The following is a 14,539-nucleotide window of genomic DNA, read 5'->3' on the forward strand; positions in this document are numbered from 1 at the left end:
CAGAATTCTTTAAACTTCTAATACTTTGTTTCTAATCAGCATAAAGTGGATTAAACAAGGACAGAAAATTGTGTGGGGGTTAGAAAATGAGGAATGGACACGCAGTTAGGGCAGGGGTGCCAAGTACATATTGTAGCAGCTGGTTGTTCCAGCTTGGATTCTGTGAAGCTATTTAAGAAGCAGGTAAAACGGGAGGATACCTGCGTGGCTCAGTTGGTTAAGCATCTGACTCTGGGTTTTGGCTCAGGTCATGATTTCAGGGTTGTGAGATCCAGCCCACCTTGGCATCTGCACTGACGGGAAGTTTGAAGAGTCTCTCCCTTTGCCCCACCCCCCTGGGCCACCACTCTCTAAAATAAATAAAGTTTTTTGGTGGTTTGTTGTTGTTGTTGTTGTTGTTGTTAAGTGAAGTGCTACCCACCCCCTAGTCTTCCTCATAGTGTCAGTGATAATTTATGTAACATCCCCAAGGAAGAGTTTAATGTCACAACAGGAGTCTTGGTAACATTTGGCAGTCTCCTCCCTCTGTGGAGATTCTCTTTTTTTTTTTTTTCTTAAGACATTCTTCTTTTAATGTTACCTTTGGCAGATCAGGATTTACAGTTTAGAGACCCGGTAGACTTCCTGACCACTTCTTCCACAATTTACAATTTTTTTATTTCAGGCCCATGGTTCCATTTTGGTCACCCTGGCCACAGTGACTGAAACAGCTACATCCTCTGCAATGGACAGCCTTCAGATTCCAAGCAACTGCTTATAGACAAGTTCTTTTCTTTCTAGTGTCTTCAAACTCGTGGTCTTGGACTGAGACTCTTTAACTCTATCCTGCTTTGGCAGAGCCCTCTTTAAGTCTTCTAGGTATACAAATATACCTTCCCTGTTTACCACCACCAATCTGGTAGCAAGAAAGAAACTGGAAAATCTTATAGTAGGGGAATACCCTTTGTACTATGCTATCAGCCTCCAGGACTGCTAGTCTACTCCGTACTTCAGGGCCAGAAGTGGAGTAAATCTCACCGAGCTCAGAATACACCATTTTGAGACAGTCATTGTTTTTACCACTCCCTCATCGCCATGATGCACACACACCTCATTATTTTGTCTTATGTATACTTGCCATAGCCATATCAGTGGGAACCAGAATCTGGAAAAGTTAAATACCAAAGGAAGTTAACAAGACGCACAAAGACATAGATTGCAAACAGGTAACACTCATTGGGGTAGCCATCCAAGTAGAGAGCTACATACAAACCCTGCCCTTTGTCTCATGTTCCATCAGATCCAAACAGGCTAGAAAACAGTTTTTTGCTCGTTTCCAGTGAAAAGTGAAGTTAATCTGGAAGCCTTCTAACTCCATTTTGTATAACCGCTGTCGTCCAGTAGTCATTCCTTTGACCAACCTAGGTATGAGAACACATTATGCATGAAACAGCTGAGATGTGCTTCAACCATAGCATGGGAGTACATGATTCAGGTTATGTTGGCAACCAAGCCCACTTACAGAATCCAGTGGAATGAGATAGAGATGAATTCCAAGAATTATTGGGGAGAACTCTTCATTCATTGCAAACCATGCTCCTAAACCAACGTTTTTCTACCAAGAACCTAGGGAAATCCCATCTCCCGAAACTTATAGATATGTCACCGAACTATTTTTGGCTTATAAGTACTTTAGAGCTGAGATTTAAACCTAGGTCTGCTTAACTCAGCCTATGCTAAAGCGAGGCTGTTTTCATTTTATTTTGTTCAGAATCCTCAGGTCATAGGGAAGACAGTGATGAGGAGGATAATAAGAGGTGGAAAATGCAGGGTTGTTTCAAAGTCCTAACCCTGACCATTCAGTGTTGTGTATATGCTATTTCTTCTTCCTAGAAACACTTCATCCTTCTACGTAGTAAACCGTGTACCTGACAACCTGGGGATGAAAGAGAGGCAGATCGACTAACAAAGGAGCAGTTTTAATAATTCTGTTGTATAATTCAGACTCTTCGTAATGCAATTTAGGATCCCCACTGATAAATGTGAATTAATAAGGTTTCATAATTTTATTTATAACCAGGTTCTTTCTACATAATTAATGTTTGTACTTGAATAAATTGCTTAGGAAGGCCATCTCCAAATCCAAATTGAATGTAATGTTTCATTTCCTATTTCCTCTATGGGGGTATGTGATTATTTTGGGAAAAGCATTGGTTTGAGAATTAAACTCCATGTCTTGCTCTCTCCCCTCTGGAAGACCTAGATCTCTCTTTTTTTAAACATATTCCTAAATTACCAATCCATGGGAGGAGCTCTTAGTGGATCCTTTGAAGTATTAAGGACCTCAGGCAAACATGTATGTAGTCTTTGTATTTTAAAATTCAGGTATTCCAAAGTCCATGTATTGTCCACTCTTAAGAATGCAAAAGTTGCAGAATTCAGAAATAATCTCAACAGTATCAGAGAGCCATATAAACATGTTGTGATCTAATTTATACATTCTCCATGTAGAAAACTTTTCCTCAGGTTAGCAAAGCAAGTTAAATTTCTCCTTAATTTCCACCTGAGAAGAGAAAGCTGGGGGGAAGTGAGAGACAGGGTATATTTTAAGGTAGATTAGAAAGGCCTAATGTCTCAAGGGTAGATTTTCTATTGTATGACGGAGGGAAGTTTAAATTATGTGTTGGAGTTTGGTGCGCCTTCCTGTCCCTTTGGAAAGTTAACCTTTCCAGGACAATCTCTACCAGGAATTAGGCTTTCTTTTCAAAAAGATTTTTGCCCTCTCCTTTTCAGAGAGATTGTAAGACAGTTTTAATTCACTGAAGAACATTTCCCACCTTTCGATTATCCAGTACAGCTGTAGAACAGTTCCTTTTATTCCTCTTCCCCACCCCTTTATTTTTTTTTTTTTAATTTTCTTGTCTTTTCTTCCCCTTTTCATAGACTGGAAGGTATCCAAAAATAAAGGTGTTCAGAAGTGGAGGTATACATACATGAAGGCTAAGGACAGTTCCACATACCCAGGTCTCTAGGCAGTCTTCCTCCTGGCCTTTTCCTCTTGGCATTCTACCCTTGTCAGGAGAAAAAAAAAAAAAAAAAAATTTATATAGACTCCCACTCAAGTGCCTTACTTCCCTGAGAATTTTGATTCTTGTATTCAAGATGTAGGGGGAGTTTGGTTTAGATAGATTTTATGACACCAGAATTGTTGAAAAGCAATACACTTGTTTCACTTTATTTTAAATATTAGTGGTCTCTGTTTTTAACTTGTTTGGGATGAAGGAGCTGTGAACTTTTCTCAGCCTTTGATGCAGGACTCTAGCTAAACTATCAAAAGATGCTGCCTCAAAGAAATAAATATTTTTTTCTTTAACAATTTAACTTTCTATTCTCCTTCAAAATGTATCACTATAAACTTCTTACAAACAGGGACTGTTTCTCCTCTTGGTATCCAACAGATTATATAAAGGTACAATATGGCTGATAAAAACTTTCAGCTATTTTGAAGTGGTGAGTGTCATAATAAGGATGGTAATAAATAGCATTTAACATTTACATAGCAAATCTCCTGTGCCAGACACTGTTGTAAGCATTTTACATAGAGCTAGCTGCTCAACATAAAACTACTTTTATCCAGTTGTCTTCAGTTTTTGGCAAAACTCTTTAAGAATCTGTGTACTATAGTGAATTCCACAATTCAGCTTTCATCTCCTCAAAAAGAATAACTAGAATTCCAGTGTCATCCCCTTATTATTTTGATTCCAATAAACTGTCATTTTTTAGATCCATGCTTGTTCCTAAGGCTTGACCTAACTGTGCAGTGCGATAGGTTGCTGGTTTGCTTCTCTTAGGACGTAAGATAGTAAACAAAGCCTCAAGTAACTTTTCACTTAGTATAAACTCTTGGTTATTTTCACTGATATAGATGATACAGTAAATCTATTCATTTGAAGTCTGTTTGCCCTCCCTTTTACTATTTTTCAGAAAAATACCAAAACCAGCTTCCTCTGCAAATGTAGGGAGACACAGTTCTGCCTGGACTTATGATGAGGTTACATCCCAATAAACCTATTGTAAGTTGAAAATATTATAAATCGGGGCGCCTGGGTGGCTCAGTGGGTTAAGCCTCTGCCTACAGCTCAGGTCATGATCTCAGGGTCCTGGAATCGAGTCCCGCATTGGGCTCTCTGCTGGGCAGGGAGCCTGCTTCCCCCTCTCTATGTCTGCCTCTCCGCCTACTTGTGATACCTCTCTCCGTCAAATAAATAAATAAAATCTTTTTTAAAAAATGCATTTAAGGAGTGCCTTGGTGGCTCAGTGGATTAAAAATGCATTTAATACTCCGAACTTACCTTAAAAGTGCTCAGAACACTTATATTAGCCTGTAGTTGAACAAAATCATCTAGCACAAGTCTGTTTTGTAATAAAGTGTTGCATATCTCAGGCAGTTTATTGAATACTGTACTGAAAGTGAGAAACAGAATGGCTCTGCAGGTACAGAATGATTTTAAGTGTCGGGTTGTTTACCTTTGTGATCACATGGCTACCATGTGATCACATGGAGCTACAGCTCTCTCCGCCTGCCCAGCATCACAAAAGAGACACATACTGCATGCATATCACTGGCCGTGGGAAAAATCAAAACTCAAAGTACAGTTTCTACTGAACGTATCACTTTTATACCATGGTGAAATCAAAAAATTCTAAGTCAAATCATCCTAAGTTGGGGACTATCTGTATAGGAAACTTCCTTGTAATAAAGAGTAACGGAAGGGGCGCCTGGGTGGCTCAGTGGGTTAAAGCCTCTGCCTTCCGCTCAGGTCATGATCCCAGAGTCCTGGGCTCGAGCCCCACATCAGGCTCTCCGCTCCGCAGGGAGCCTGCTTCCCCCTCTCTCTCTACCTGCCTCTCTGCCTACTTGTGATCTCTGTCAAATAAATAAATAAAATCTTTAAAAAAAAAAAAAAGGTAACGAATTGGTTCCATTTAGAGATATAACAAAATGACAATAGCTTTTTCCCCAATTCAGTCTTCATTTCTGTTTTACAAAGCCATTTAGGGGTGCCTGGGTGGCTTAGTTGGCTGAGCATCTGCCTTTGGCTTGGGTCATGATCCAGCGTCCTGGGATCTAGGCTCCATGTTGGGCTCCCTACTCAGTTGGAAGTCTGCTTCCTCTCTCTCCATCTCGAATAAATAAAGAAAAAAAAAGTCATTTAGTAAGGGTACCTGGGTGGCTCAGTCGGTTAAGTCTCCGACTTGATTTTGGCTCAGGCCTTGGTCTTGGGGTCATGGGATTGGCCCCCATGTCAGCCTCTGTGCTGGGCATGGAGCCTGCTTAAGATTTTTCCCTCTCCAAGGGGCACCTGGGTGGCTCAGTAGGTTAGGCCTCTGTCTTCAACTCAGGTCATGGTCTCGGGGTCCTGGGATTGAGCTCTGCTCAGCAGGGAGCCTGCTCCTCCTGTCTCTCTGTCTGCCTCTGCCTACTTGTGATCTCTCTCTCTCAAATAAATAAATAAAATCTTAAAAAAAAAAAAAGATTCTCCCTCTCCATAATCCCCTTCTCCCCACCCCAAAATATAGATAAATACCATTTAATCTCATGCAATTATGAAATTTCACTGTTTAGCAGTGAGAGGAAGGTTGATAAAACTGCTACTAGACTAGTTTGGGACCTAACATTAGCAGTAGAATTGGTGCTTTTCTTCTAGACCATAAGAGGTGTTTTTGCCCATGACTGGTAATTCTTTCACAGATTTGGGGGATGGAGGATAATCTGGTTTTACTTACTTAGGAATTTCTAAAGGACTAACCTAGAACCACTTATAAAAATGCTGTTCTTCTATCAACCAAAGCTCTTTTCTTGGCTATGTCACAATTCTGTCATTTCTGAAGATTTAAAGATATTGACCATTTACAACCTTAAAGTTTGCTACTGTTTGGGCACATACCACTGCAAGGCTTTAATGCAAGTTTAAGTTTAGTGCAAGTTTCAGATTCATTAAGATTCATTTTACTTAATTCATTTATTCATTTATTTTTTATTCCATGTTTATTGAATACCTATTATGTGTAATAGGATTTTTATCATTCTATTTTTATTATTTTATTTTTAAAGATTTTATTTGATAGAGAAACAGCGAAAGAGAGAACACAAGCAGGGGGAGTGGGAGAGGGAGAAGTAGGCTTCCCCCCCGAGCAGTGAGTCCAATGCGGGGCTGGAGCCAGATGCAGGGCTTGATCCCAGCTCCCTGGGACCATGACCTGAGCTGAAGGCAGACACCCAACCCACTAAGCCACCCAGGCACCACTAATTAAATTCTATTTTTAAATTGTTAATTCCTTTATATGGAATAAAATTTTTAAGGTACAAGGAATATATAATGAAAAAGAAATCTTGTACCCCTGTTACCTAGCCATTCACCACACCTCAGAGTAAGCCAGTATTAATAGTAGCATTTTGTTACTTTGTAGCCTGCATATATTCTATGTATATAAAAATAAACACTTATAAAAAAAATATATATATATATAATGGTATACGGCATATACTGTTTTGTCCCTCTTTTTTCGCTTAACAGATTCTGAGATTTATTGTCTTTTGGTACATTAGATTAATTTCAGTATCACAACCAACACATTTCAATATTAAATTGTTAAAAAACAGGATGTCCCCAAAAAAACCTTAAAGTGATATCCTTAAAATCATTAAAAACGGTGTTTGTAACAAATCAAATTTATCACAAAGATTTGTCTTTTCTAAAAAAAACCCAAATTCTAAAAATAGTTATACACATGAAATAACCCAAAACATGAGAAATTTAAAAATGCAGGCTCAGAAAATGGTAAAGGGACAAGTTGGATGAAGATGTGCTTTGTTATTCTGAACATGGCCAATGAGTTACATGTTGTTCTTTTGAATGATCAGCTATCTACAGTAACCTGCTCAGCCAGTATGTCAGCCCACAAGGGGGTTCTGTGTCTTTCCTGTGTCTCTAGCTTAGTATTTCTTCTAAAGCCTCTTTAAAGAGTACCACAATTGTTATAGCCACTGAAAGCCATTGTTCTGTGTTTTTCTTAATGTTGTGGTGAAGGTAGCCACTTCCAAGGTGTTTGCCTGTTTATTTATCTAGCTAGTCCCCCAACCCAATGTGATGAATGTAAATCTTTTGCTTTGCTGCCATAATTTTGATACATATTTTGTAATAAGTTGCACATTTAAAATTGAACACCTGCAGAATGCTAACTTTCTGCCAGTTTATTCAGTATTGCCCTGCCAGTGTTTTAAGATTTGATAATGTTTCAGTGCATAAAAGTAATGAGTCTTAGTATTTTATTCAAAATACTTCATTATTAAAATGTTGTTGGAGAAGGTGCTCCAGAATAGCACCCTAAAATGACTAAGTGCTGTGGGATTTAAAAAGCAAAACAAGGGGCGCCTGGTGGCTCCATGGGTTAAAGCCTCTGCCTTCGGCTCAGGTCATTATCCCAGGGTTGTGGGATTGAGCCTCACATCGGGCTGTCTGCTCTGAGGGGAGCCTGCTTCCTCCTCTCTCTCTGCCTGCCTCTCTGCCTACTTGTGATCTCTGTCAAATAAATAAATAAAATCTTAAAAAAATAAAAAGCAAAACAAAATCATAAAATGATTTGTGGGTAGGCAGGAGGAAAACTGTAAAAAGAAAAAAAAAGAAGAGGACAACTGGGTGGCACAGCTGGTTAAACAGCTGCCTTCGGCTCAGGTCGTGATCCTGGAGTCGAGGGTTCAAGTCCCACATCAGGCTCCCAGCTCCATGGGGAGTCTGCTTCTCCCTCTGACCTTCTCCTCTCATGCTCTCTCTCACTGTCTCTCAAATAAATAAAATAAACATCTTTAAAAAAAAAAAAAAAGAAAGAAAAAGAAAGGACATTAATTGAAATTTTGGTCTGGGACCTTAATTATAGTGCGATTATGATCTCCAAAAACAACTTTGAATCTCCCTGAATCTGCAGGGCAACATCGAAAATAATGAGGAACTTGAAGTGTCTCCAAAAAAAGTGAACAAGTCAAAAAATGAATAAAGTAATGGAAGTAGACAACAAGAACAACAGAAAGAAATGCAAATGACCAAAACAGAACAAAAATGTTCAGTAATAATTAGATATGGATATTGACGTTCAAATAATGGATACTGAATTATAAAGCCTGCGACCTCAAGGGTTTTTCACATGGTATAGTGCCAAAGATTTCTTTATTATTACTATTATTAGTAGTATTTAAAGATTTTATTTATTTACCTGACGGAGAGAGTGAGAGCACAGCAGGGGAGCAGCAGGTAGGGGAGAGGGAAAAGCAGGCTCCCTGCTCGCAGGGAGCCTGATGACAGGGAGCTTGATCCCAGAACCTAGGGATCATGACCCAAGCTGAAGGCACACACCCAAACTACTGAGTCATCCAGGTGCCCCACAAAGATTTCTTTAAATTATAAAACCTGTTATACAACCTCCAGGATGTCTGGAAAAATCAGCACTCATAAATTTCTAGTAGGAATATCTCTAGTTATGAAAAATTGTTCTTAGGAAATAACCACTTATTCTTATACAAATTTGTTCACTACAATGTTATTTATAGCACAGATTAGAAATAACCTAGATGTCTAACGATAATAGATGAGTTAAATTGAAGTATTTAATAGTTGATTACAAATGCAGCATGAAGAAAAATTATGCTTTAGAAAATGTGAGGAAATCTTTATGATATTATTAGGTAAAGCAGGTTTCCAAACACTAAGGGAGGGTGGGAGGATTAGGGTGGCTGGGTGATGGACACTGGGGAGGGTGTTTGCTATGGTGAGTGCTGTGAATTGTGTAAGCCTGATGATTCACAGACCTGTACCCCTGAAACAAATATTGAATTATATATTAATTTTTTAAAAACTAAGTACAAAGTGATCACAATTTTATTTTTTAAATAAATAAATATGCATTAAAATATGGGCACTGAAGTAATAAAAGATTACAACTCAGTAGTGGGTTATAGAGAAGTATTTATTTTCTTTTTATCTTTATTTGGATATATTTTATAGTCTTCAAGTGGTGCCATGACTACTTCGGGAAAAGAAAAAGGCAGACATTCTATATAGAGAGCTTTTTATTTTAAGCATCGGTGGTAAGTGATTTAAAAAAAAGAAACCAAACTTGAAAAAATTGAGCATTCCGCATACAACAAGGATGACAAAAGGGAGAGTTTGCTTGTCAGATGAAATCACAGAAAATTGAAACTGGAGGATGTTTTAGAAATAATTTAACTCAACTCCCTCTATTTTACAGATGAAAAAGTTAAGTCCAAACTTACCCAAGACCACAAAGACAGTGTTTAGAATCCAAACAATACTTGGATTTTCTTATTCCTAAAATCTTTATCTCATCTTTCTTCCTTTCTACTTATGTATTATAAAGCAGTATTTGTCAACTATGGTCTTTTAAGTCTGAAAAAAGAAAAGGAAAAACTTTAGGATAAAGAGAAAAAACATTAGGAGAAAGGATATGTCAAATAACATGGTAGCATAGCTTTTCTTCCTATTTTCGAATTAACATTTGCCAAGAAAAAAAAATACACACTTTGTACTTTTCTTCAGAATAGCCCATACAACACATACAATGTGTTTGTCAAAGAATATAGTATACACTTATATTCGAAAAGGAACATCATGTACATATCTTGTCATACATTTGTACATCCAACCAATATTTATTGAGTACCTGTCATGAGACAGACACTGCTATACTTGAATATAAAGTGGTACTTGAAACAGACCCCAAACCTGACTTGGAGCATACAGTCTAGTATATAATAGTCTCTACTAAATTATATATTAAAAGTCAGCAATCATGTCTTATTCAGTACAATGAATATAGATTTTCTTTGAATATAGACTAAATGAATTAATTTCCCACAAGTTACTTTGCCCTAAAGTAAGAAGTTTATTACTACTTCAGGCATTATTACTTGTGGCAGTTGAAGAATAATGTGGACTCACTCACTACTAAGTTTAGCATGCTTCTTCCCAAGCCAATTTGTCTTTCAAATCACTCCAAATTGGGCCTAATGTCTGGTTATGAAAAGATTTCTGACAAAAAGTCTTGCCAATGTGGCCACCCTGTGATAAAACAAGCAGCCTTGATGCTCAGAGACTGCTGTCATTTAGATTAGAACAGATTACTGTTATTATTGTGATTTTGTTCTTTAAAAAGAAAACCCTCTGAAATTTGTTTTACAGTGGTTTACAGAGATATTTGGGAAAGTAATCGGAGATTATATGACCCAGCATTTTTAGAACAAGTAACAGATTTCAACACCAACACTTAGTAGAAATCTCAGGTAGTAATCTCTTGATAGTAATACATTTTTAAGTGATCAGAATATCAGAAACTTTTACATTTTGGGAGATTAATTGGTATGCAAATTTACCATTTCTTGACATCTCTGTCATTTTAGAAACTGCTCTTGAATCAAAGAATCAAAGCTAATAAGGGCTTTCCTGTTATCTCCCCTGTAAATAACAGATTTTTCTACCTTAATTTCTCTGGGGATGGAAACACAAAATGAAAGGCAAAGACATTTGCTCTCCTAAGGTCTGGTCTACCTAATGGATAAAGTGGCACTTACCTGGGACTTCCAAGAGTTAGCCTCTACTGTGTTCTCCAAAGGAAAGAGAATGGATGTCCTCTGGGCTTACAGAAACAGGGGAAGACAGCAGCTATAAGTGACCTTGTGTTCTGATATGGTCCTGGCATCTGGACAGACTCTTTTTGGTAGCCTGTGCTTTGTCACTTTCTAGCAAGTACAGAGGCTGGGCACCATGAGATTCCAGGCCTCCTTGAGGGTAGGAGGAAGGTATCCCCATAGTCTGAGCATTTGGTTGTCCGTCACAGATGAACTTTCGAGTCCAGTTAATGAGCAGGCACCATGCCAGGAAGAGATACATGAGCTTGGACCTCGAAGGGTATGTACTCTGAAGCTGAAATCATAAACCAGAACATCTGATGTGTGTCTCATACACAATGAGGGAGGGAGGGCTGTTGATGGAAATGTCACACGCAGCTGCTTTTAGTGCTTGGCTCTCACTGAGGAAGCTTCCCCCTCTGCCGCTATACCCCACCCTCTTCCTGCATAAAAGCCATTTAGGGCTCTTTAGTTCTTATCCTGTGTGCTGTGAAACAGGCTGAAAATTTATAGCTGTTACATCAGTCAGGTTCATTGCTGATTGATGTACCTGACGGACTATGGGAGTGACTGGCTCAGTCAGCTATGTTTGGGTCAGGAAAGAATCTGCCTTAGAGAGACAATTGTGTGCCATGCTCTGTACGGTAAAGGATATGACTTAGGGTCCTAATTAAGCTGCTTGTTAAACAGAATCCTTTGAACAAGTCACTTTGTTCTACCACTTCTCTGGCTATGTGATTAAGCATGTAATCCTATTGAGATTTCCTAGTGGGGTTGTGAAGAGAAGCTATTCCCTCCATCTGGAATTCTTTCCTTCGCTTTTCCATGCCAAATTCTCCCTCTGCCCTGGATTGAAATCGAAACATAGGTTTCTTGAGATCTTGCCTTAGACCCTACTTTCTTCCTGTTGGTACTGCTGAAAACGAAGAAATTTTCCAGTTCACTCCATAGCATCTGTGACTTACCCTTTTGCAACCTATGTCATGCTTATTACAATAGTTCAGTGGCTGTTTTCCCTATTAGACTCAAAGTCCCATTGGGGTACGACTCAGTATCAGTCTTTTGCACCTGAATCTCCCGCACCAAGCATTGTGCTTGCACATATTTGGTGCTTAATAAACATTTGTTAAATAAATTATGAATTATATCTTATAATAACTTTGAGACTCCTTTGGGAAAACCAAATATTGAACTTTTTGTGCTGTCCTATCATGCAGATAACGTTAGGAACGGGTGTGTTGAATTAGAGCCAAAAGGGCGGCAGGTAATGTTAAGAACGGGTGTTGAATTAGAGCCAAAAGGCAGCTACTTATTGTGCTTTCCCCATGCCTGACTGCTGTTTGCCTTCTCATATCACCACAATCTGAATTCTTATCATGATGGCAAATTGTTCCCAACTCCCTAAGCGATCATTTCTAGGAAGATTGCAGTCTGTGTTCATTTTTTAAATGAAACTAACCATCCAAACTGGCTTTTAGAGTCGAGTGTTGTATTTCCTCATATTTTAGTCAATTTAAAGAATCATTAAGCTCCCAGAGAAAAGATTTCTTATAATATTTGTAATTACATTTGAGAATGAGTTTGCCAACTTCAAATAAATTCTTATCAAAATGTCTTCTTATCAACACTAGGTGTTTCTGAAATGTTAACCTGAACTTGAATATCTTCGTTTTTTCTGAAAGCTTTTCAGATTCATAGTTGAAATGAGGAAAAACAGCTTCAGATTCCATTTATTCACTGACTTACTCATTTAATAATTGTTAGTGAACACTGCAAGCCAGACACGATTCTAGATATTTGGGAATATCAGTAAATAAAACAGATTATTGCTCTCAAGAAATAATTATAGGACTACTGTGGTATGGACAGTACTTAGCAAATATTCTGTTGCTGTCCGTTGCTGCTCTGCTTTTCCTAGCCTCCCTTCAGTTAGGTTGGGATCCTGTGATTACTTCTGGCTGATGACCTGTGAACGAAGTGATTTGTATCACTTTCAGACTGAACAAGTTATAAGCTGATATGCCTCCCCTAACCCTTTTTACCCTGTCACAGCAAGCTTGGAGGTTACATACTGCACATGGTATAGCTATATAACGGGAGAATCTGAGTCCCGTTGGCTACTGAGTGGAGTGGAACCGCACACGGCCTTCACCGCCTGCCACCCTGTGCTAGAGATAGGACATGCATGAGATAGAAACTTTCATTGGTTAAGCCACTAAGGATTCAGGGTTTGACCTCTGGGACGGCCAGCATTTAACTATCCTGAGTAACACAACCCGTATTACTTATTTAACACATTTTATGTGCTAGGCGCATTACTAGGCTGTTTGTAATAGTGATTTATTATTGTTAAAACAAACAATTCACTTTCCTTGCCAAAAGGGAGATATATTCAGTATTTATCCTGAACTACTGTATTCATTCTCATCAAAGCTGCTTTTTTTTTTTTTAAGATTGATATCAACCTTGTAATTTTAGAGGGAAAAAAAGGATTTTTGGCTTATTCTAGAGGGTTGAATTAGGGTGAACCCTTATGCTGATTCTGTGGCTGTTTGAGTAGGTTATTTCATCTGTCTTATTTTTCCCATAGATAAAACTGGGGCTAATACTCTGCTCCTGATACTACAGGGTTATTATGATGACCAAAATGAGTTAATAGGTAAGCCATGAAGCACTTATACAAATATAATATGACCATTCTCATTGAATCTAAGACACCACAGATTGTAGGGTTCATCATTATTTTTTATTCCACTGAGAAAAAAAAACTAATGAAACAAATTAACCTGTGGCACAATACTTTCTTATCACTCAGCCCTCATTAAAGGGCTTTTTTAGATTTATTTAAACATTTTTTTTATCATATATAAAAGCTTTGCATTGAAGGGAAACAATTCAGCTAAGGTAGCCCAAAATGTCTTCATATTCAGAGTCTGTCTTCTGAATCACTTTTCAATTCTGAAAAGTTGATGTACTGTGTTTTTCAGTACAGTATTAACCTCTTGCCATCAAAAAGGAGTTCGCAGGGGTGCCTGGTGGCTCAGTCCGGTAAATGTCTGACTCTTGGTTCTGGCTCAGTTCAGAGTCTGCTTGAGATTCTGTCTCTCTCTTTCTCTCCCTCTGCCCTTGCCCTACTTGCACTGCCTATAAATAGATAGATTGATAGCTGGCTAGTAGTGGCAGTGCAGCAGTGCTGAGGCAGGGCTCCCTTTTCTTCTGAGATTTTCTTCTAGCCTTCTGACATCGATTCTGCAAATTTTGATGTTGACACTTTGTTGTACTTACAGGAAGGTGTCAGTGTAAGGTTTTCAGCCAACAAGGATTCGTCTTTCTTGTGCAAATGTTGCTTCAGTGATTGACTGAAGTGTCCTTGGGTTTCAGTTCTCCAGTCATTCCACCAGGAGTAACAACCAAGTTTGTAGGTAAGCAGACAAAAACGACTTCAAAAGTGCTAAGCAGCGGAAACAGCTGAAAACCATCAGTTGCCTCAATTACAGAGATGTTAGGGGTGTCTGGGTGGCTCAGTCAGTTAAACTTCTGCGTGTAGCTCAGGTCAGGATTTCAGGGTCCTAGGATCTAGCCCCTCATTGGGGTCTCCACTCAGTAGTGGGTCTGCTTCTTCCCCGCCAATAATCTCTCTCCCTTTCGCTTGCTCTCAAATAAAATCTTTTTTTTTTAATTTATTTATTTGACAGACAGATCACAAGTGGGCAGAGAGGCAGGCAGAGACAGAGAGAGGGGGAAGCAGGCTCCTGAACAGAGAGCCCGATGCAGGGCTCAATCCCAGAACCCTGGGATCGTGACCTGAGCTGAAGGCAGAGGCTTTAACCCACTGAGCCACCCAGGCACCCCTCAAATAAA

At 38.8% G+C, this 14,539-nt stretch overlaps 1 long non-coding RNA gene across 1 annotated transcript in view; it reads right to left on the minus strand.

Moving 5' to 3' along the window:
- Positions 1-1,310: 1,310 nt before the first annotated feature.
- Positions 1,311-14,539, minus strand: part of LOC132001312 (uncharacterized) — a 19,380-nt gene continuing 6,151 nt past the window's right edge. Inside the window, exons 2-4 of the long non-coding RNA XR_009399577.1 lie at positions 9,308-9,440; positions 3,000-3,050; positions 1,311-1,400 (exon numbers count right to left, since the gene is read on the minus strand). This is a non-coding gene — a long non-coding RNA (uncharacterized LOC132001312). The remainder of the gene's footprint in view (positions 1,401-2,999; positions 3,051-9,307; positions 9,441-14,539) is intronic.

Source organism: Mustela nigripes, chromosome 14, assembly GCF_022355385.1.
Source record: "Mustela nigripes isolate SB6536 chromosome 14, MUSNIG.SB6536, whole genome shotgun sequence".
NCBI lineage: Eukaryota > Metazoa > Chordata > Mammalia > Carnivora > Mustelidae > Mustela > Mustela nigripes.